The 20,662-nt window shown below is 46.2% G+C and overlaps 2 non-coding genes across 2 annotated transcripts; both read right to left on the bottom strand.

The window, feature by feature from the left end:
* Positions 1-9,410: 9,410 nt before the first annotated feature.
* On the bottom strand, positions 9,411-9,505 carry trnai-uau (transfer RNA isoleucine (anticodon UAU)). Its single transcript has 2 exons — positions 9,468-9,505; positions 9,411-9,446 (listed from the first exon to the last, which is right to left on the bottom strand). It is a non-coding gene; the product is annotated as a tRNA-Ile (tRNA).
* Positions 9,506-20,103: 10,598 nt separating this feature from the next.
* Positions 20,104-20,198, bottom strand: trnai-uau (transfer RNA isoleucine (anticodon UAU)). The gene is made up of 2 exons: positions 20,161-20,198; positions 20,104-20,139 (listed from the first exon to the last, which is right to left on the bottom strand). It is a non-coding gene; the product is annotated as a tRNA-Ile (tRNA).
* Between the last annotated feature and the right edge of the window lie 464 nt (positions 20,199-20,662).

The raw sequence follows: 20,662 nt of genomic DNA, 5'->3' as shown, positions 1-20,662 counted from the left end.
GATTTGCGACAGCATGAAATGGCAAAGGAGGCGGCACCAGATCTGTAAATCTAAAGAACCGAACAGACAATTCTTCTTTTCGTGAAACAGGCATTTTTCTGTTTGAAATGTCGTGTGAATAATATGGGGATCGGGCGGGAATATAGAGTTGAGGTCGAAGATCAGCCATGATCTTATTGAATGGCGGAGCAGGCTCGAGGGGCCGTGAAGCCGACTCCTGCTCCTATTTCATATGTTCTGATGTAACAGCTGACCTGCTCCTGGTGGCTTCGCTGTTTGTTTTGCAATATCCCGCCCCACCTATCCGCTTGATTCAGTTTGTTGCTCCCACTTTCACATTCAACTCGTTTCCAGTCCCTAGTCATGTGATAAAAATAGCGCAGGAAGGTTCATCGCCCGCAGGAACACCAGCGGTGGAAGGAATGAAAGGAGCGATTTTGCTTCGCCACCAATGAAGAAACGCTCACTTTTCCTTTATTTTTCGTTGTTCTCTTTTCGACCAAACTTTGGGGAAAGTGAAGCGAACTTCAGTGACTGTAAAATCACCAGGGGTTCTTGCTGCACAAGATGAAATTGGAAACATCGGCATCTGAGAGGCTGAAATGGTTCACATTGTTCCCGAGTTTCGTTAAGAGGCGGCACGGATTGATTTGGAGCGCTGAATGTCTCTGCATTCCACCGCCCACGTAGATGATGCTGGAAGTGTCTGCAAGGAGTGGGTTGGGGTTAAAAAGTATCTAATTTATTCGAGCAAATAAATTAAAATGTTCCAACACATCACTTCAAACAGACCTGGGAGAGAGCGCAGGACTCGGAGACTGCTCAAGGCCCAGACTCGAAGGCCGACCCGCACTCCGAGCGGCACAGAGGCAATCGGTGAAAAAAAACAAGGAGTGACGTCACAGGACAGCAGGTCGGTGATTGGTTGGCGATTCTTCGTTTTTCTCTCTGATTTCGCGAATTGGATAAAATTGATTTAAAAGCATGAAGTGTAAAACTCCTGGAAGCTCATTAAAATTAAAGCTTAAACTACTTAACTAGAGTAATATAACCAAAAAAAGCCGTATTTAAAGTTTTTGCTTTGTTTAAGTTAATCTAATAAATTAAGGCATGGCAGGGCAGCTCAAACCTGTCGAATGCACGACCTGTGCCATGTGGGAACTCCAGGACGCTTCCCGTGTCCTGGACAAGCACATGTGCAGGAAGTGTCGTCAGCTGGTGGAGCTCGAGCTCCGGGTTTCGGACCTTGAGCAACAGCTGACGTCACTGCAGTGCATCCGCGAGGCTGAGAATTTCGTGGACAGCACGTTTCAGGAAGTGGTCACCACGCAGATTAAGAGAGTGCAGGCAGAGAGGGACTGGGTGACCGACAGACAGAAAAGGACGACCAGGCAGCGAGTGCAGGAGTCCCCTGAGGGCATCTCAATCTCCAACCAGTATTCAGATCTCGGTACTGGTGGGGGAAAGGGTTCCTCTGGGGATTGCAGACAGAGCCAAGTCCAAAGCATCATGGGTGGCTCAGCTGTAAAGTGGGGGGTTGAAGAGAAAGGTCAAGAGAGCAATCGTGATCGGGGATTCGATAGTTAGGGGAGCAGAGAGGCGTTTCTGCGGCCGCAAACGTGATTCCATGATGGTATGTTGCCTCCCTGGTGCCAGGGTCATGGATGTCACTGAGCGGCTGCAGGGCATTCTGAAGGGGGAGGGTGAACAGCCAGAGGTCGTGGTCCATATCGGTACCAACGACATAGGTAAAAAGAGTGATGAGGTCCTGCAATCTGAATGTAAGGAGTTAGGAATTATGTTAAAAACTAGGACCTCAAGGGTAGTAATCTCAGGATTACCCCCAGTGCCACGTGTTAGTGAGTATAGGAATGGGAGAATAGATCAGGTGAATGCGTGGCTGGAGGGTTGGTGCAGGAGAGAGGGATTTAGATTCGTGAGGAATTGGGACCGATTCTGGGCAAGGTGCGAACTGTACAAGCCGGACGGGTTGCACCTCAACAGATCCGGGACTAATAGCCTCGCAGGGGGAGTTGCTACTGCTGTTGGCGAGGGTTTGAACGAGAGTGACAGGGGGATGGCAACCGGAGCGGGGAGTCAGAAGAGAGTAAAGTTGAGGGAAGCAAGAGATGGGAGGACCCAGGGGAAATTTACATTAAAAATAACACAAATAGTTGTTCAAGAACAAGTGGAAGGGAAAAGCGTGGAGCAGAAGAAATAAAGTGTACTTTAGACACTACAGATAAAGCCAAAACCAGAAGGTGTAAAGCGATTAACCAAGCATCAAAGCTGAAGGTCAGGCTGGGGTGTGGGCCCAACTAAGAGTTTTAAATACGAACGCACGGAGTATAAGGAATGAATTAAATGAACTACAGGCACAAATTCAAATTGGAGGGTATGACATGATCGCTATTACTGAGATATGGCTGCAGGATGGTCAGGATTGGGAACTAAATATACAAGGTTATAAGGTCTACAGGAGAGGTAGGGAAAATGGAGGAGGTGGAGGATTAAGCCATAGTGATTGAAGATGAAATCACTTCAATGATAAAGGAGGATGTAACGAGGGGTAGGCAGCCAAAGGAGACCTTATGGGTTTAATTGAGAAATAGGCAAGGATCTAAGACTATAGTGGGAGTTTTGCAGAGGACCCCTGGCAGCAGCTCTGAAGTTCTAGATTGTATCAATGCAGAGATTAGATGAGCGTTTAACAAAGGCAAAGTGGTCTTAATGGTGGATTTTAACCTTCACATAGATTGGGAAGAGCAGACTAGCAACTGTCAGAAAGGAAGTGAATTTACAGTCGTCAATATCAGTGGAGATACTGTCAGTAACAGAGCGCTGGGGGAAAGGGGTTACTGAGGGACAGTGTGAGGTAGAATGATTAACATCATTAGGGATACTAACAGTCACACAGGGCGCTGGGGGGAGAGGGGTTACTGAGTGACAGTGTGAGGGAGAGGGATTAACATCAGTAGAGATACAATCAGTAACACAGGGCGCTTGGGGCAGATGGGTTAACATCAGTATAGATACAGTCAGTAACACAGGGCTCTGGGCTGTGAGAGGATCCTGAGTGACAGTGTGAAGGAGAGGGATTAACATCAGTGGAGATACAGTCAGTAACACAGGGAGCTGGGGGGAGAGAGGTTACTGAGAGACAGTGTGAGGGAGAGGGATCAATATCAGTAGAGATACAGTCAGTAACACAGGGCGCTGGGCGTGAGGGGTTACTGAGAGACAGTGTGAGGGAGAGGGATTAACATCAGTAGAGATATATTCAGTAACACAGGGCGCTGGGGGGAGAGGTGTTAACACCAATACAGATACAGTCAGCAACACAGGGCGCTGGGGGGAGAGGCGTTACTGGGTGACAGTGTGAGGGAGTGGGATTAACATCAGTAGAGATACAGTCAGTATCACAGGGCGCTCGGGGAGAGTGGTTACTGAATTACAGTGAGGGAGAGCGATTAACATCATTCGAGATACACTCAGTAACAGAGGGCTCTGGGTGAGAAGCGTTCCTGAGAGACAGTGTGAGGGAGAGGGATTATCATCCGTTGAGATACAGTCAGTAACACAGTGCGCTGGGGGGAGAGGGGTGACTGAGTGACAGTGTGAGGGTGAGGGATTAACATCAGTAGAGATACAGTCAATAACTCAGGGCGCTGGTTGGGGGTCGGGGTGTTGGCGAGGCGATGCTGATTGAGAGTTTGAGGGAGAGGGATTAACATCAGTGGAGATACAGTCAGTAACACAGGGCGCTGGGGGGAGGTAGTTTACTGAGAGAAAGTGTGAGGGAGAGGGATCAATGTCAGTAGAGATACAGTCAGTAACACAGGGCGCTGGGTGGCGAGGGGTTACCGAGTGACAGTGTGAGGGAGAGCAATTAACACAGGGCGCTGGGGGGAGGTAGTTTACTGAGAGAAAGTGTGAGGGAGAGGGATCAATGTCAGTAGAGATACAGTCAGTAACACAGGGCGCTGGGGGAGAGGGTTTCCTGACTGACAGTGTGAGGGAGAGGGATTAAAATCAGAATAGAAAAGTCAGTAACTCGGGGTGCTGGCGGTGAGGGGTTCCGTGAGTGACAGTGCGGGATTAACATAAGTAGAGATGCAGGGCCCTGGGGGGAGAGCGGTTTCCTGAGTGAGAAGAATTAACATCAGTGGAGATACAGTTTGTCACACAGAGGCGTTACTGACAGACTCGACTCGACTCACCTCACCCCCGATCCCATTCTCCTCAACCCTTATTATAGCCGCCGATGAGGGCTGAGTGACTTCAGCTTGGAGTCGAGTTTGTAATCGGTTCCTTTGATCTGACGGACAGCGACCCAGTTTTGGCTGACGGATCGGAAGGCTCATAAATCCCAGGGTCACATTGGACGATAAACCCCTCAACTCGACACCAAACAAGTGAGAGCGCGCGAGAATCACAGCGGGGAAAGATCACAGTGTGACACAGGAGGGAACATCACAAGGATACACATTGCGGGGAAGGGACACGCACAGTCATACACGGGGGGAGTATTGGAGAAGGATGCACGGGTCGAACGGGGCTTTGATTCACAATTACTACAACAGGAGGCAGGCCGAATTCCCCCATTCGCCTTGTCTCTTCGCCACTCGGCCCCGACCCCGCGTTACTGACTGAATCTCTACTGATGTTAATTCCTCTCCCTGTCACCCCAAACCCCCCCCCTATTGCTGACTGTATCGGTACTGCTGGTAATTCCTCTCCCTCACACTGCTGCTACGTCACCACTCTCCCCCAGAGCCCTGTGTTTCTTTACTGACGTTCATCAACTTTCACCCTTCTTCCCACAACGCCCTGTCTTACTGACTGTATCACCAAGGATATTGATCCCTTTCCCTCAGTGAACTGCCGACCGCAAGACATTGCAGACTATCAGGCCACCCCTCCCCCTCCCCCGACACAGACACAGACTTCCCTCTCCCAGGCGCTCGCTCCCCCACCCCTCCAATTTCCAAACACACAACTGTCTTTCGTTCAGAGTCAAAGTTGAGAACTCCCACAGCCACTCTCTCCTTGCTGTACATGACGATACCGCCATCTCCGGTTCATCTGTCCTGCCCGTGGGATAGGACCGACCCAGTGATCGTGGAGGCAGGCTGTTGTTCGACTCGTTTGTCGGAGTACTCCGCCCAATTGTTGGCACAAGTGCGCAGATGTTGATGAGGAGCAGTTTGCCAGAGGCACCGCTTTGATTTGACTTGAAAGAATAGCATTGTTGAAATTTGAACCCAGGAACCTTCATGTTTACAAGACAGGTGCTTTAACCACTGAGCCACGGCGCCCACATATTTCGAGTTGTTTCCTAATGTTATGGTGTTGATACATTTGCCAACTCACTTTGTTGCGCCTTCTCCCTCAATATGTCTGCGCAACAACATCTTTCTTTTGTTCATCGGTCTCTGAATGGGAACAATGGGTATCAGTCATGATCTTCTCTTCCTTATCCCCTGTCAGTACAACTTATATCTGGCTCTATTTATCCTGTTGCACTCCCACACTCTTCCTCTCTCCAGACTATCTGGTCTTGTCCTATTACATTTCTCATCTCTTCCCACAAAATGTTGGTGAGTAATGTCTGTGATACACCAGGCCCTGACCTCCTCCCGTGGGTGACCTCCTACAAATACTGCACAATAGTTTAATGTGTGTGTGTTTTACATTAGGAAAAGTGTATTTGCGCGAGTCAACCTGGTGTATCTATTCTCAGACAAACGGCAATTTTGCTTCAGAGCATTTAAATTTGAGAAAGCCTGACTTGGTAAGACAAGTTGTCCATCTCCATTTCAACAAAATATGAACAATCCAGGGATACAGACTTAAAATACCGGTGTCGGATTGGTATTAATAGCTTTCAAGCCCATTTTTGTTGTACGAAACTTGCGTGGGACCGTAACAAAAGTTCAATACAATAACGACACGGATGGGATTCGGACCCAAACGTTCAGAGCACAATGGATTCGCCGACCATTCTGAATCCCAACACTAGAAATAATGTCACTTTTAAACTATGTCCTGCCCGTGTACCCAGATCGACAATGTTGAAAATGTGGAGTCAATTTAGGAAAGGAAAGTAATTTCGGGATTTCGGTTCCATCAGACTGTTCGAAACGGTCGGGTGCAAAACAGTTGGGGCGCACATCGGACAAATTTTCACACAGCGAGTAAAACGACCGCGACAGGACTCGAACCTGCTTTCTTTTGATAACAACTCGATTAATACCGAAATCAGAGGCTTTATCCATTGGACCACGCGGCCGATAACAAATTGCTGCTCCAGACAGGTGCAGAAAGGTAGTGAATTTAATAAGTGTGTCCGGGATAGTTTTCGACAGCAGGATGTCCAAGAGACAACAAGGGGGCAAGCCATTCGAGATATTGTCATGCGAAATGAACCAGATTTAGTTAAAAGCTTGACTGTTCGTGAACATCTATCCAAAAGCGATCATAACATGATCGAGTTCAATGTAATATGGACAGTCTCTGTCTCATCACTTCAATGTGATGAGACAGAGACTGTCCACAGTAAACTGGGCAAATCTATTAATGGGTAAAACGACTGATGATCAGTGGGAAATGTTTTAAGAAGCATTTAACGTGATGCAGAATCAGTTTATACCCCTGAGGGGCAACAACTCTCCTTGCCAAAACAAACCAGCCATGGACAACTGAAGAGGTAAGGGACAGTATAAGACATAAGGAAAGGGCGTACAAAAAAAGCAACAAATGGCACAGATCCCAGCGAATGGGAAAGATACAAAGATCAACACAGGGTCACAAAACAGATAGTAAGAGCTACAAAAAGAGAGTATGAAAAGAAGCTTGCAAGGGATATCAAAACCAATACGAAGAACTTTTAGAGTTATATTCGTGTTGATTCATTATTTTGCGTCAGTATTTACAATAGGAAAAGAGGATAGCATCCTGGAAATCCCAAGAAAACTAATATTGAATCGGGGACAGGGACTCAATGAAATTAATATAAGTAAAATAACAGTAATGAACAAAATAATAGCACTAAAGAGTGACAAATCCCCAGGACCAGATGGGGAGTGTCAATGGATGTTATTTATATGCACTTCCAGAAGGCATTTGATTAAGTCCCACATAAGAGACTGTTAGTTTGGATAGAAGCCCATGGAATCGAGGGAAAAATACGGACTTGGTTCGGAAGTTGGCTGAGCGAAAGGCGACAGAGAGTAGGGATAATGGGGAGGTACTTACATTGGCAGGATGTGACGAGTGGAGTCCCGCAGGGATCTGTCTTCGGGCTTCAACAATTCACAATATTTATTAACGACTTAAATGAAGGAATGGAAAGTCTCATCTAATTTGCCGATGACAGAATGAGTGGTGGCATTGTAAGCAGTATAGATGAAAACATAAAAATAAAAAGGGATATTGATAGATTAAATGAATGGACAAAACTGTGGCAAATGGAATACAATATCGGCAAATGTGAGGTCATCAACTTTGTATCAAAAAATGATAGAACAGATTACAATCTAAATGGTAAAACGTTAAGAACAGTGGATGTCCAAAGGGACTTTGGGGCTCAGGTCCACAGATCATTGAAGTGTCATGAACAGGTGCAGAAAATAATCAATAAGGCTAATGGAATGCTGGCCTTTATATCGAGAGGACTGGAGTACAAGCGGTCAGAAATTATTCTGCAGCTGTACAAAGCCGTGGTTCGAACGCACCTGGAGTAATGTGAGCAGCTCTGGGCACCGCACCTTCGGAAGGACATATTGGCCTTGGAGGGTGTGCAGGGTAGGATTACTAAAATGATAACCGGACTTCAAGGATTAAGTTACGAGGAGAGATTACACAAATTGGGGTTGTATTCTCCAGAGTTTAGAAGGTCAAGGCGTGATCTGATCGAAGTTTATCAGATATTAAGGGGAACATATCGGGTGGATAGAGAGAAACTATTTCCGCTGGTTGGGGATTCTCGGAGAAAGGGGCACAGTCTAAAAATTAGAGCCAGACCTTTGAGGAATGAGATTAGAAATCATTTCGACACACAAAGGGTGGTAGAGGTTTGGAACTCTCTTCTGCAAAAGCCAATTGATGCTCGCTCAATTGCTAAATTTAAATCTGAGAGAGAGAGCTTTTTGGCAAACAAAGGTATTAAGGCATATGGGCCAAAGGCAGGTATAAGGAATTAGTTCACAGATCAGCCATGATCTTATCAAATGGTGGAGCAGGCACGAGGGGCTGAATGGCCTTCTCCTGTTCCAATATTCCTTTGTTCCTAATTGATTCGAGCAAAGAAATCAGATCAGCCCAACTAAACTCGCTGTTCATCATCCAATTAATAAGCTGCAGATAACTGCACCAATCCAAACATTTCCAGGTAACTATGGAAGAGACTCACTTTGAAGCAGTTTCGACACAAAGCAATCTCTGCACATCCAAGGGACGGGTGGTGTAAACGGGCAATCAGTGGTCTTTCCAACTGATATTCCACTGTCCAAATGTTTCTGGTAAAATAATGATCAGAGAAGAACAAAGCCCTTTTCTGAGAATGCTCAACAATGGTCAACATATTGACAAAACATCGCAGGGATCGACTCTCCCACAGTTATTATTCCGCTGGAAAGGCAGAACTTGCCAGCTGTTCTAAAATTGATCGCCTGAGCAGGAACTTGCACCCTGGACCCTCAGATCACTACTTTGCTAAAAAGTCTGATGTTCCACCGACTGAGCTTTCCAGGCCGCCCGATGTTTACGCTTTCATCATGCAGATTCATGGTTGGTCTCTGAATTTTCCCTTGAGGACGTCGAAATTGGGTCCGTTTTGCAAAATTCTCAGTAACGTTTTGAGAGAATCCTTGCTTGTGTTGAACCTGATGTGAGAAACATGGAGAGGAAACTCGTGAGTTTACAATTCTCATGTTTGTGCCAAATGTCCTGTCATCCGTTCGCACTAATTAAAAAACACTTCACCCAGTGCCTCAAAAGCTGAACTTGTCCCACACGGGAGCAGGAAAAGGTCTCCCGACCTGTCAGAGGATCAACAACTGAAAGCGGAATAATTCCACCCGTTACTCAGTGACACCGGGAAACACATTAACCTTCCGAATTTTCCGACACGACATTTCAAACAGAAGAATGTCTGTTTCACGAAAAGAAGAATTGTGTGTTCGGTTCATTAAATTTAAAGATCTCGTGCCGCCTCCTTTGCCATTTCATTTTGACGCCAATCGTCCATCTCCCGCCTATTCACAAATAAACTCACACCTGCTATTGTCATACGGCCGGCCAGAGAGCCCTCAGTGCCCACAGGAGAACACGAAGAAGGAGATGCTTCATGGAACACACCAGCTGAATCTTGAACTCGGTTGGAAATGTTCAGAAGCAAAAATTAAAATTGCTCCAGGTGAGGATCGAACTCACAACCTCGGCATTGCTCAAGCCAGATACTGTTATATAAGTACCGCGCGCTAACCGATTGCGCTACTGGAGCCCCATATAAGTCATGGGCACAGCAAACAGCCTCATTTGCGGCCTGTGAGACTCTCTGTTCTTCCAGTCTGTTTCCAAGTGAACACATGCAGCAAACTGCCGTTCTGCCATTGGTGATTTATTGGTCGAATTCTCGCCTGCCTCACAGGAAGCTGGGGTTCGATTACCGCCCAATGCAAGAGCATTTTCATTCGGTATTCATGAAATCGCGTGAATTGGGATAAATTCATATTCAGCTTCAATCTGCACAACATCTTGAGACTTTTTCTTTTCTCCACGTGTGTTGCGTTGACGAAACCTCGTCATTCTGTCCTCGAGAGCTGAAACAGGCTCTGGAATTAAGTCAATCCTGCCTTCTGCATCGCTGAAACGATGTGAGAAGCAAATGAGTGAATTTTCAACAAAAGTGGCGCCAGAACACCGCTCGATTGGGATTTGAACCCGGGACCTCTCGCATAAAGTATCAGCAAAACCGCCCGCAGCGAGAATAATACCCCTCGACAAAACAGCCACCACAAATAGGTTCGTGCAACCAGTGCACAATTCGCAAACACCCACAGCCAACCAGCCAGCCTTTCAGGCCACTTCTGTTCCTCCAAACTCGTTTTCTGTTCCGATGTTCAGCAGTGTCAAGTTGAGCACCAACTATTTCAAGTCACCAACATTCGGCTCTCTTTCCCACATTCGTTTCGAATGAACGACTTGTGTTATCAAGTTAAACTTTGCAGAATTTACTGCTCTGAAGCTACATTGTCATCTGTCTCGGCATCCGCAGGTTTTACACTGAACCATAAGTATAATAAAATTGCTCATTTTTCACTGTAAGGGAGAAGAGAGATAAATGTGGAGACATTAGCTTCGAATTCATCATCTGGGATGCACTTTTGCTTCTTCTACCGTCTCAGTATTTCTTTCTTTACCCTTCTCTGTTGGTTTTGCAGGTTCGATCAGCCTTGGCCGTTCAAGGAAGCCTGAGAAGTCCATCAGGGGAAAATACAAAGAGTCAAGAGACTGAGACAGGGAGAGATTGAGAGATTAAAGGACAGGGAAAAAGAGTGTAAATGTCAACTTTTGCGAATTCGCAGAATTTAAGATGGAGCTGGGAACAATTCCTTCATGTATTTTGAAATCTTACAAGGGACCATCGGGCTTTCAATTCAAAGTGTCCATGTTGCGGAGTATCTCTCCTCGAGTAGGAAAAGTGATCATTTCGTTTGAACTCAAACAGTTGCGATGCAAGGAGAATGCGAAAATCCCGAGGAAAACCCCATTAGATTACAAGTCCGACGGCTTAACCATTCAACCATTGCTGCACGAGTGTACATTAGAATGCGTACGGTTATCACAGGCGATCTGGCAGACTGTAAATTCTTTCAGACAGGTTTCCAAAGAACATATGTATTTTGTTGCCGTTCAGGCATTGATGTTTAAGCGGGAGAAATCTCACTTCTTTTGCAAGTCAGTTGGATTCGATTCCCGGCCATTACAGAAACTTTTTGCATTGTGCACCCATGAGATTGCCTGAATTGGGATCAATTAATATTCCGATTCAGTCTACACACCATCCTGAGACATTTTCTGTTCTGCCCGTATGTTGTGTCCACAAACCCTTTACATTCTGTCCTTTGGTTCTCAAACATGCTCTGAATATGAATCAATTCTGCCATCGGCAACGCTGAAACGATGTGAGAAACCAATTGGTGGTTTTTGACTGAAATAGTGACACAGAGGGGGATCGTCAGGCATTTGAACCTGATGCTCGTCTGTCATTGGAGACCCTCCCATTTAAATCTCCATCTACGGGCTGAGTCTGAATAAGTCCGTCAGCTTGTGATTCTTTGCGAGAGAGCGGGAGATGTTGAGAAATGAGCTGAAGATTTCCCTCGATTTATTAATAGTGCACATTCTCACATACATTAGATAATGGACTTTCACATCGACTTTCAACCCTTTTTATTTGTAGATCACACGCTGCTGGAGGGAGGAGCGCATTGCCACAACCGGGTTCGTTGGAAAGACTGTGCTTGTGCGGGGAGCAAAGGGCCAAATGGCCGAGGGAACCTGTTCGGTCCCGAGTCCATCACAGCCTCAGACTGACGATAGGAAGGGGAGGTTCGTGAAAAAATGGGCGAAGAAGTTGTTACTGAGTAGATTTTGAAGGTGGGAGGGTCAGTTATCAAGGTCACTTTTCCCAGTTCTGCCACTTCCTTTGCGATTTACAAACCGTTTGTTTATTTAATGTTTAAATCAGTCGAGCCTGAAGTAAATTTGTCTCTTCTCTCCGCTTATATTGAATGACCCACCGTGTGTTTTTGCATTTTATATTTTTGTTTAAAGCTCAGTTTTACCATAAACCGATGGACATCAGAACCTGCGGTGGGAGGAGGACGGGTTGACTTTCGGGAAGGGGCAAATCTCACTGGGAAGGAAAAAGCGACCTCCAGCCGAATGCACAGAAATAACTCCGTGAGTGAATAAAAATGACAATATTCTAAGTGCAATTTAAACCCACATCTAAAGAAGAAATCGTGAATGGAACATTGCGCTTTCGATCGCTCGACCACCAGAACCAATACTGGAGACAGCCTTCTTGACTGAAGTCTGTGTGTGGGAGTGAGTCCTGAATCGGACCCCTTCAGTGTGAACAGACCCGGCAGGCGGTTGGCAGACACGGCTACGAATGGGACTCGCTTCACTCCGGCATCAGCAGCTGGTTTAAAAACCGCTCTGGCTGCTGCTGTTACTCGGCCTCCCATACTCTGGGTGATCCATGGAGGTCAGTCCTGATTTCTCTCTTCTGGATCCGGCTCCAACCCTTTGCTGTTGACGGTAGCGCGTCTGGTACCAAGTGAGTCAGAACCGTGTGCAAATCACGACCCGAGTACATCGACTCGGGGACTCGCGATTGGTTTTATATTGGGTTATTGTTTAAGGTATGGGCTGTTCAAAGTTTGTGTAATAGTAATTATCATAATTATTTCCAGCTCCTCCTGCTCACTGGTGCTCGGTGCTTCACCCTGTGATTTACCCTCAGTCTCACTGTATACATCCTCTCGAGAGGGTGCATCTGGGCTGCTGATGGAAACGGGGAATCGGGTGCAGCAATAGACGCTTCGGAGTTACCAAGCTTACTAACGTATCCTTAATTCTTTAAATGATGGGAGACCTTACAATTAACAACAACTTACATTTATATCGCGCCTTTAACATAATAAAATGTCCCAAGGCGCTTCACAGGAGCGTAATCAGATAAAACTTGACACAGATCCACAAAAGGAGATATTCGGACAGGTGAACTAAAACTTAGTGAAAAAAGGTCGGTTGTGATGAGCGTCATAAAGGAGGAGAGAGAGACGGAGGGGTTTAAGTCGGGTATTCCGGAGTTTGGGCCCAGGCAGCTGAAGGCAAGACCGCCAATTGTGGAGCGATTAATATCAGGGGTTCACAGGAGGCCATAATTTGAGGAACGCAGTGATCTCGGAAAGTTGTAGGACTGTGGGAGGTGACAGCGATAGGGAGAGGAGAAGCCACGGAGGGACCTGAACACAAGGATGAGAATTTTAAATAGAACATTGGCGCACCGGGAACCAATGTGGGTGAGCAAGCGCAGGGGTGGTGGACAGTTTCAAAGCTAAGCAAAGTGTGCAGGATTGGAGGGACAATGCGACTCGGGATAATTGGCCTGGGGCAGTGAGAACATCTCTTGAGCATTAAGATATTCAGCAGCTGAAAGAGGCAGGGAGATGAGATCTGTGTGTCTAATTATTCTGGCATCTGCAAAATCCATCGTTTCTCAATGACCAATATCTTTCTTCCCCTCTCCCTGCTTTCCTGGTAAGGTTTTATTTTCAGTCGCTGTATTTCCTTCGAACATCTAATTCCCCGGCATCTGGAGGAGCAGAGGAAGCTGGAGGAAAATAACAGACAGAAGCGGAAGGAGGTGGAAGGTGAAACTGGCAGAAAATGTGAGTGTGACTTGTTTCAAATGAGGCATGACAGGCCGGCGTTACCTTGCAGCTTTCCAAGGAGATGCGTTTATCAGGTAGGTGTATTTTGGAAATGGAAACAGTGACAGCCGAGGCAACAAAGCCATCAGTTTTACTCTGTTCCTCAGCCCCCGGAGTGAGTGAGGCCGTGACAAGCAGTAACATTGAGGCCGTCTGTCCGGTCCCGCTCTCTCCAATCACCCGCTGCCGGCGGAAAGCAGTGAATGCAGCCTCTGACATCGCATTACTGCCCCTCCATGGGAAACAAGCAACCGCGGCCCGTTCAAAGCTCCACATCCACCGAGCACATGGGCAGGTAATACCTGGAAGATTGTATCCCAGTCGCTCAGCCCTCCAGAAGCATTTAAAGAAGTCCGGAATGAGTGAAAATTTCTTTGGTTTTTAATCTGGAAATGAGAGAATGTGACCCCTGCACCCAGGAGTCGGGAGTGGATTTGCTCCTTCCAGAAAACCAACCCGACCTATATCTGAATCCGAACCACCAGACCACCAGGGAACCTGCTGCAATTTTCCTGCAAGCAAGCCGACCAACGCTGCTTTTCCAACTTGTCCCTTTGAAATTGACGTCACTTTCGCCACAGACAAGCTGATCGCACAAAATGGCATTTACTGGAAGAACACGAAAGACTTGTTCAGAGAATGAAATCACCAAGTGCGGGGAGGGATGAACATGGAATGGACAGTGAGGGGAAATACTATCACAAGCTGCTGGTGTAACTGTTTCCATTTCCAAAACAAACCTACCTGATCAACGCATCTCCTTGGAAAGGTGCAAGGTAACGCCGGCCTGTCATGCCTCATTTGAAGCAAGTGACACTCACATTTTCTGCCAGTTTCACCTGCCACCTCCTTCCGCTTCTGTCTGTTATTTTCCTCCAGCTTCCTCTGGTCCTCCAGATGCCGGGGAATTAGATGTTCGAAGCAAAAACAGCGAGAAAGATGTTGGTCATTGAGAGACGATGGATTTTGCAGATGCCAGGATAAATAAACACAAAGATCCCACCTCCCTGCCTCTTTTGCTACTGAATATCTTAATGCTCAAGAGATGTTCTCACTGCCCCAGGCCAATTATCCCGAGTCGCACTGTCCCTCCAATCCTGCACACGTTGCTTCGCTTTGAAACTGTCCATCACCCCCGTGCTCGCTCACGTACATTGCCTCCCAGTTCGTCAATGCCTCGATGTTAAAATCCTCATTCTTGTGTTCATATCCCGACGTGGCCTCGCCTCCCCCTATTGATGAAACCACCCCCAGCCCTACAACCTTCCGAGATCACTGTGCTCCTCAAATTATGGCCTCCTGGGACATTTTATTCTGTTAAAGGCGCTTCATAAATGTCAGCTGTTGTTAATTGTGAGGTCTCCCATCATTTAAAGAAGTAAGGATATGACAGTAAGCTTGGTAACTCCGAAGCGTCTATTGCTGCACCCGATTCACCGTTTCCATCAGCAGCCCAGATGCACCCTCTCGAGAGGATACAGTGAGACTGAGGGTAAATCACAGGGTGAAGCACCGAGCACCAGTGAGCAGGAGGAGCTGGAAATAATTATGATAATTACTGTTACACAAACTTTGAACAGCCCATACCTTAAACAATAACCCAATATAAAACCAATCGCCAGTCACCGAGTCGATGTACTCGGGTCGTGATTTGCACACGGTTCTGTCTCACTTGGTACCAGACGCGCTCCCGTCAACATTGAAGAGTTGGAGCCGGGCCCAGAAGAGATAAATAAGGACTGACCTCCACAGAGCACCCAGAGTATGGGAGGCCGAGTCACAGCAGCAGCCAGAACGTTTCTAAACCAGGCGCTGATGCCGGAGTGAAGCGAGTCCCATTCCGAGCCGTTTCTGGCAGCCGCCTGCCGGGCCTCGTCGCACGTAAGGGGATCGATAAAGGACAAACTCCCACACACAGATTTCAGTCAGGAAGGCTGTCTCCAGTATTGGCTCAGGTGGTCGAGCGATCTAAAACGCAGTGTTTATTTCACGATTTCTTCTGTAGATGGGGGTTTAAATTGCACTTAGAACATTGTCATTTTTATTCACTGACGGAGTTATTTCTGTGCATTCGGCTGGAGGTCCTATTTCCTGCCCAGTGAGATTTGCCCCTTCAAGAAAATCAACCCGTCCTCCATCCACGGCAGGTTTTGACGTCCATCGGTTTATGATAAAACCGAGCTTTAAACTAAAACATACAATACATACACACACAGCGGGTCATCCAATTTTAACGGAGAGAAGAGACAAGTTTAATTTAGGCCCTGTTGATTTAAACATTAAATAAACAAACGGTTTGGAAGCAGCAAAGGAAGTGACAGAACTTTGAAAAGTGACCTTGCTAACTGACCCTCCTACCAACAAAATCTGCTCAATAACTACTCTTCGCCCATTTTTTCACGAACCTCTCCTTCCTTTCGTCAGTCTGAGGCTGTGATGGACTCGGGGAACAAAAAGGTCCCTTCCGCCATTTGGTCCTTTGCTCCCCGCACAAGCACAGTCTTTCCAACAAACCCGGATGTCCCAATACGCTCCTCCCTCCAGCAGGCTGTGATCAACAAAGAAAAATTGTTGAAAGTTTGTGTGAAAGTCCATTTTCAAATATATATGAGAATGTGCACTGTTAATGTATCCACGGAAATCTTCAGGTCATTTCTCAACATCTCCCGCTATCTCGCAAAGAATCACAAGCTGACGGATTTATTCAGACTCAGCCCGTCGATGGAGATTTAAATGGGAGAGTCTCAAATGAAGAGACCAGCATTTGGTTCAAATGCCAGACGAGCCCCCTCTGTGTCACAATTTTGGATAAAAATCACCAATTGGTTTCTCACATCGTGTCAGCGTTCCCGATGGCAGAATTGACTTATATTCAGAGCATGTTTGAGAACCAAAGGACAGAATGCAAAGTGTTCATCGACGCAACATCCGGGCAGCACAGACAACGTCTCAAAATGGTGTGTGGATTGAATCTGAGTTTGAATTGATCCCAATTCAGGCAATCTCATGGGTGCTTAATGCAAATAGTTTCCGCAATGGCTGGGAAACGAAACCTACTGAATTGCAAAGAAAGCGAGATTTCTCCCACTTAACCCTCAATGTTTAAACGGCAGCAGGTTACATATATCGCTTTGGAAACCTGTCTGAAAGAATTTGCAGTCTGCCAGATCGCCTGTGATAACCGTATGCATTCTGATGCACAACCGTGTAGAAATGGCTGAATGGTTAAGGCTTTAGACATATAATTTAATCCACTTTTCCAAGGCATGTTCAGTGTTTGGGTTCAAGCGAAATAATCGTCTTTCCAACTCTCGGAAAGATTCTCCGCAACGCGGGCACTTTCAGTTGGGAATCCAACGATCTCTTGCAAGATTTCAAAATACATGAAGGAATTGTTCCCAGCTCCATCTTAAATTCTGCTGATTCGCAAAAGTTGACAATTACACTCTTTTTTCCTGTACTTTAATCTCTCTATCTCTCCCTGTCTCAGTCTCTTGACTCTTTGTATTTTCCCCTGATGGACCTCTCAGGCTTCCTTGAACGACCAAGGCTGATCGAACCTGCAAAACCAACAGAGAAGGGTAAAGAAAGAAAGACTGAGACGGTAGGAAAAGCAAAATTGCGTCCCAGCTGAATTCGGAGCGGATGTCTCCACATTTATCTCTCTTCCCCCTCACAGTGAAAAAGTAGCAATTTTATTATATTTGTTGTTCAGTGTATAACCTGCGGATGCCGAGACAGATGACAATGTCGCTTTAGAGCAGTAAATTCTGCAAAGTTTTACTTGATAATACAAGTCGTTCATTCAAAACGAATGTGGTAAAGAGAGCCTAATATTGGTGACTTGAAATAGTTGGTGCTCAACTTGACATTGCTGAACATCGGAATAGAAAACGAGATTGGATGAACAGAAGGGATCTGAAAGGCTGGCTGTTCGGCTGTGGGTGGCTGCGAATTGTACACTGGTTGCACGGCCTTGTTCGTGGCGGCTGTTTGGTCTTGGGGTATAATTATCGCTTACGGAGGTTTCACTGATTGTTTGTGCGAGAGGTCTCCGGGTTTAAATCCCAATCCAGTACGGCTGTGTCGCAACTTACGGTGAAAACTCACTCATTTGCTTCTCACATTTGTTCAGCGATGCAGAAGGCAGGATTAACTGAATTCCAAAGCAAGTTTCAGCTCCAGAGGACAAAATACTGAGGTTTCCTCAACACAACACACGTGGAGAAAATAAAATGTCCCAAGATGGTGTGCAGATTGAAGCTGATTGTGAATTTATCCCAATTCACGCGATGTCATGAATGCAGAATGAAAATGCTCCTGCATTGGGCGGTAATCAAACCTCTGCTTCCTGTGTGACAGGCAAGAATTTGACCACGAAAACACCAATGGCCGAACGGCAGTTGGCTGCATGTTTCCACTTGGAAACCTGTCAGAAAGAATATACAATCTCACAGGCCGAAAATGAGGGTGTTTGATGTGAAAAACAATCGCATGCAGCTCTCGTGGCGCAATCGGTAAGCTGCGCGGGACTTATTTAACAGTATCAGGCCCAAGGTTGTGAGTTCAACTCTCACGTGGCGCAGTTTTACCTTTTGCTTCTGAACACTTCCACCCGAGTTCAAGACACGGCTGGTCTGTTCCATGAAGCATCTCCTTCTTCGTGTTCTCATGTGGGCACTTCTGTTCCTCTGGCCCGCCGTATTGCAATAGCAGGTGTGAGTTTATTTGTTAATAGGCGGGAGAGGGAGCGATTGGCGACAGCATGAAATGGCAAAGGAGGCGCCACCAGATCCTTAAATCTGAATAACCGAACACACAATTCTTATTTTCGTGAAACAGACATTCTTCTGTTTGAAGTGCCGTTTCGGAAAATTCGGAAGGTTAATGTGTTGCCCGGTGTCACTGAGTAACGGGTGGAATTATTCCGTTTTCAGTTGTTGATCCGCTGACAGATCGAGAGACCTTTTCCAGCTCCCGTGTGGGACAAGTTTAGATTTTGAGCAACTGGGTAAAGTGTTTTTTTTAATTGGTGCAAACGAATGACAAGACATTTGGCACAAACAGGAAGAATTGTAAACTCACGAGTTACCTCTCCATGTTTCTCACATCAGATTCAAAACAAACAAAGATTTTCCTTAAGACATGACTGAGAATTTTGTCAAACGGACCCTCACTCGAGTTCGACGTCCACAAGCGATAATTTAGAGACCTACCATGAATCTTTATGATGGAGTGTTACAAAACCGTGAACATGGATAGCTCAGTCCGTAAAGCATCAGCTCAGCAAAGTCGTGATCTGAGGGTCCAGAGTTCAAAATCCTTGTTTCAGGCTGTTAAATTAAAAACAGCTGGCAAGTTCTTGTCCTCCAGCGGAGGAACAACTGCGGGAGAGACGATGCGTGTCAATATGTTGACTTTAGGTGAGCATTCTCAGAAAAGGACTTTGTTCTTCTCTGATCAACATTTTTACCAGAAACATTCGGACTGTCGATGATCATTTCGAAAGACCACTGATTGCCCGTTCACACCACCCGTCCCTTGTTTGCACAGAGATTGCTTAGTGTTTAAACTGCTTCAAAGCGAGTCTCTTCCATCGTTATCTGGAAATATTTGGATTGGTGCATTTATCTGCACCTTGTTAATTGGATGATTAACACGGAGTTTAGTTGGGCTGATCTGATTTCTTTGCTCGAGTAAATTGGATACTTTTTAACCCCCATCCACTCCTTGCAGACACTTCCAGCATCATCCACGTGGGCGGTAGAATGCAGAGACATTCAGCGCTACAAATCAATCCGTGCCGCCTCTCACCGAAACTCGGGAACAATGTTAACCATTTCAGACTCTCAGATGCCGATGTCGCCAATTTCATCTTGTGCAGCAAGAACCCCTGGTGATTTTACAGTCACTCAAGTTCGCTTCACTTTCCCCAAAGTTTACTCTGAGAGAAAAATGAAGGAAAAGTGAGTGTTTCGTCATTGTTGTCGAAGCAAAATCGCTGCTTTCATTCCTTCCACCGTTGATCTTCCTGCGGGTTATGAACCTTCTGCACTCCACTATTTTTATCACATTATCAGGAAGTGAAACAAGTTGAATTTGAAAGTGGGAGCAACAAACTGGATCAAGCGGATAGGCGGGGAGGGACATTGCAAAACAAACAGCCAAGGAACCAGGAGCGTGTCAGCTGTTACATAAGAACATAATAAATAGGAGCCGGAGTCGGCCTGACGGCCCCTCGAGCCTGTTTCGCCATTCATGGCTGATCTTCGACCTCGACTCTATTTTCCCGCCCGATCCCCATATTCCCACACGGCATTTCAAACAGAAGAATGACTGTTTCACGAAAAGAAGAATTGTGTGTTCGGTTTTTTAGATTTTCAGATCTCGTGGCGCCTCCTTTGCCATTTCATGCTGTCGCCAATCGCTCCTTCTCCCGCCTGTTGACAACGAAACTCACACCTGCTATTGCAATACGGCCGACCAGAGGAACCAAAGTGCCCACATGAGAACACGAAGAAGGAGATGTTTTTGGAACAGACCAGCTGGACCTTGAACTCCGGTGGAAATATTCAGATGCAAAAGGTTCACCTGCTCCAGGTGAGGCTCGAACTCACAACCTCGGCATTGCTCGAGCGTGATACTGTTATATAAGTACCGCGCGCTAACCGATTGCGCCACTAGAGCTGGATGGTTACTTGTTTCTCATCAAACAACCTCAATTTCGGTCTGTAAGATTGTATTTTCTTTCAGACAGGTTTCCAAGTGGACACATGCAGCCAACTGCCGCTCGGGCATTGATGTTTTCGTGGTCGAATTCTTGCCTGCCACACAGAAAGCTGGGGTTTGATTACCGCCCAAGAGCATTTTCATTCTGCATTAATGACAATGTGTGAAATGGGATAAATTCATATTCAGCTTCAATCTTCACAACATCATGAGACATTTTCTTTTTTCCAGGTATGTTGCACACACGTCACATCGGCTTCTGCAAGGAAAGAATGAGACGTTTGGAACATTCTTCTTCAGACGGTAATTGATGCTAACTCACTTGTGATTGTTAAATCTGGTATTAATAGATTTCTGTGAACCAATGTTATTGAGGGATATGAGGCTAAGACGGATATATGGAGCTCGGTCACAGCTCCACC

This window comes from Heptranchias perlo, chromosome X (assembly GCF_035084215.1).
Source record: "Heptranchias perlo isolate sHepPer1 chromosome X, sHepPer1.hap1, whole genome shotgun sequence".
Lineage (NCBI taxonomy): Eukaryota > Metazoa > Chordata > Chondrichthyes > Hexanchiformes > Hexanchidae > Heptranchias > Heptranchias perlo.
Note: the sequence above shows the minus strand (reverse complement) of the source record. Positions and strands in the feature narration are given on the sequence as shown.